Below are 4,158 nucleotides of genomic sequence, written 5' to 3' on the forward strand. Positions count from 1 at the left end.
ATATTCCACTCTATGTTTGGGCTCTAATTAAAATAGTTATGTTTCCAACTACTATAACCAACAATTAATTACAGTATTACTGTCACACCCCTCCTTAAATTAACCCATCTAATCCAGAGAGAGATGTAAAGAAGACAAATGCCATTTTCTCGCACCTATCACCCGACCTTACTATGCAACTTATAATATTATCAATAACATATCACATTATATAATAAAAAATTATTATTAATTCCTTTAAGGAAAGGTTCAAGTTGTACAATAGGATCTCTACAACCTGGACCAACACTAATTACAAACTTTTCAATATATATAGACATAAGACTTTACATATATATACGAACATGAGGCTATCACAGGGTGACAGACTTTGACTTCAGCAGGCACTTGAAACTCTTCCGCTATTGGTGAGAAAAACATATTAAAAATAGTAAGTTGAAGGCCTAGTGAGTGAAAATTTATAAAACCGACTTTATGCTTCTAAAACAAGATGTACTTGTTTTTTAACGTATGCAAAGACAGGAACTTCCCTTTCAAAACTCCTCTCCTTTGAGTATACACTCAAGTTATGGAAAAGTATTTACCTTTACTATCTCAAAGGATATGAATTTGCTCACTGAAATCATCATTCTCTTATCTCAGCTAAAAACCATGAAGGAGAAAGAAACAAAGACATTTGTACTCTTTAACCGCTATCTCGACATCTATGAGGAATTAGGATAAGAATAGCTCTTCCTTGTCAACCATAACCCTTCTTCCCTACCAACTCCTCCTTAGAAATAACCACCTCTCTTCTTTCCCTTCCTTTCCTCCTCAATTTCGGCTAAAATTCAAATTTGACATTAATTTCATTATTTTCTTTTGATAATTAACTTAATTATTTCCATTTAATTTACTATTTCAAATTCCTCTTTATTATATTGTTTACCATTTTCTACCATCCTTTTTTTCATCCGTGTTTACTATTTTCTATTATGACAAATAAACATAAACTGTTATAACCGTTATACAGAAGATGAAAATAACTTCATTCAGTTACAGAATCAGTTACAAATCAAGCTACCTTTAAATACTTTGTATAACTAATTTGTACAGAGAGAGACAGAGCATATTGTAATTGAGTGACTATACTTATCTTGAAGCAATCTTGAATAAAACTCCTGTCAGCTTCTCTGTGGTTGTAGGCCTCCCTTGGCCGAACCACGTAAAACTATCGTGTTCTTCTTCTTCTCATCGTCTTCCTCTATCGTTTACCTCCGACCCACCGATCGTGTAGCTTTTAGCAAACGATCATCTAGCTTGTAGCCAACGATCGTTTACTTCTGCAAGCCTCATCGTGTAGACACCATCGTTTAGATGACCTCGTCTAGACGGTCTTCAGTAAAGCCTTCATTGTCTAGACGACTTGTGCCTTATTGTCTAGACGACCCCAGCTTTACCTCCCATCATCTAGACGACCGAAGAATCGTCGCCTCTGTGATTTCTGGCAGCCTCCCGCAATTATCTCTTTTCTTTTCTCTGCAAAAAGAAAAGAAAAGATTAGTCTTTCGAAGTGCATTACCAGCAGAAGAGTGAATCTCTAATCTCAGCCATCAAAGTGTAAGGTCGAGATCCTTCATCACATGGATTGTGCTTTCAGCATATTGTTTTGTGTTTGTGTGAAGAAATAAGGTGGTTTTTGGTATTCGTTTAAGGGCCATCGTTTTGTCAAAGCCCAAAAGAGTTTGTAAATCAGTTCTTTTTCAGCCTGTTTTCCATAATTCAAGCCCAACAAGTGGTATCAGAGCCTGCAAGAAAGCTTCAAATTAGTCAAGATTCAAAGAAGCAATAAGAGTCTTTCAGTGAATTTCAAATCAGAAATGGCAGTTGCAAGGTATGACATTGAGAAATTTGATGAAAAATGTGACTTTGGTTTGTGGAAGGCCAAAATTAAGGTTATCTTGGGACAGCAACGGGCACACAAGGCCCTAGATGATCCAGCAAAGCTTCCAAGCACAGCAACAGAAGAAAAAAAAGAAAATATGGAGTTAATTGCTCATGGAACACTAGTTTTGAACTTGTCAGATAATGTCCTACGACAAGTAATTGATCAGGAGACAGTTTACAAGATGTGGAGCAAATTAAATGAGCTATATGAGACAAGGAATCTGCCCAATAAACTTTTCCTAAGGGAAAGGTTCTTTACATTCAAAATGAGTGCATCAAAGTCTTTAACAGAGAACCTAGATGATTTTAAGAGAATTACTACTGAGTTTAAGACTTAAGGAGAAGAAATTGAGGCAGACAATGAAGCATTTGTGCTTCTTAACTCATTGCCCGAATCCTACAGAGAAGTGAAGACAACCCTAAAATATGGGAAAGACTCCATTACTACTGATATCATAATTTCTACCCTTAAGATCAGAGAAACGAAGCTCATTACAAGCAAAGAAGACAAGCCTAGTGCAGAAGGCTTGTTTGTAAAAGGGAAGTCAAAACAAAACAACAAAGAAAAAGGCAAACAGAGCTCAAATCATGAAGGAGGAAAAGAGAAGTCCAAGGTCAGATGCAAATATTGTAAAAAAACTTAGACATTTAATCAAAGATTGCAGAACATTGAAGTGGAAAAATGAGTAGAAAAATAAGCAATCTCAGCTATAACACAAAGTCCAACCAAATTAGTCAGGTGAAGCATCAGTTTGTGAGGACTCTTACTTTTATTCTGATGCTTTGGCTACATCTAATTGCAGGGCAGAAGAAGAAGCAAATAAGAACCTAGATTGGGTTCTAGATTCAGGTTGTTCATTCCACATGACACCTCACAAAGGCTGGTTTAGTACTTACAAAGAATTGGATGGAGGATCAGTCTACGTGGGAAACAATAACTCATGTCCAGTGGTTGGGATTGGTTCAGTCTCATTGAAACTAGAAGATGGAACAGTCAAGCTCTTAAGAAATGTCAGACATGTGCCTAAGCTGAAGAGAAATCTAATTTCACTAAGCATGCTTGATTCTATTGGCTGTGAATACAGAGGCAAGGAAGGTTACTGTGAAGTTTTGAAGAACAGTAAGCCTATCCTTAGAGGGGTGAAGATAAATGAAGTGTAAGTAGTGCAAGGAGTTCATCAGGTACACTCAGCTTTGATTGTGACTCAAAATCAGCCTACTGAAGGAGACCTATGGCACAAGAGACTCTCACACATTAGTGCCAAAGGTCTACAAGCTCTAGCCAACCAAGCTATTCTACCTAAGGGAGTTCATCAAAGCCTATCCTTTTGTGAACATTATGTAATAGGGAAGGCTACTAGGCAGAGCTTTGTGAAGGCTCAACACACAACCAAGGCCATCCTTGACTATGTGCATTTAGATCTATGGGGTCCTTCACCTTTTCAATCATTAAGTGGTGCCAGGTATTTCCTAACTTTTGTTGATGATTACTCTAGAAAGAGCTGGATTTATTTCCTTAAATCTAAGGATTTAGTTTTTGAAAAGTTTAAAGAATGGAAGGTCATGTTTGAAAAAATGTCTAACTGTCAGCTTAAGTGTCTTAGAACAGATAGTGGGCTTGAATTTTGTGCAGAAGAGTTCAAAGTTTATTGCAGACAACATGGTATATCTAGATACAAAATATTTAGATATACACCTCAGCAAAATGGGGTAGCAGAGTGGTTGAACAGAACAATAATGGAGAGGGTAAAAAGCCTACTATCTGATGTTATACTTCCTGAGAAATTTTAGGCAGAGGCAACTCATATACAGTCTATACACTAAATAGATGCCCTCATACATCTCTTAACCTTCTAACTCCTGAAGAAAGATGGACAACACAGACACCTAACCTGAATAACCTAAGGGTGTTTGGCTATACTGGCTTTGTTCATCAAAGTAAAGGGAAACTAGCTACCAGAGTTGTGAAGTGTATGTTTTTGGGCTTCACAGAAGGTGTTAAGGGGTTTAGAATGTGGCACCCTACTGAGAAAAGATGCATAACTAGTAGAGATATGATTTTCAGGGAAGATGAGATGTATATGCAGAAAACTAATCCTAATGTTTCAGTACCTCAAGAGAAGAATAATACAATTGAGGTGGAGCAAGTTTTAGTTTCTACTTCTGATCCTTCAAGCTCTGAATCATACTTTGATCAACTACCTCATCTAGAAGAAGAAGTAGAAGATGCTA

This window comes from Benincasa hispida, chromosome 11, assembly GCF_009727055.1.
Source record: "Benincasa hispida cultivar B227 chromosome 11, ASM972705v1, whole genome shotgun sequence".
Classification (NCBI taxonomy): domain Eukaryota; kingdom Viridiplantae; phylum Streptophyta; class Magnoliopsida; order Cucurbitales; family Cucurbitaceae; genus Benincasa; species Benincasa hispida.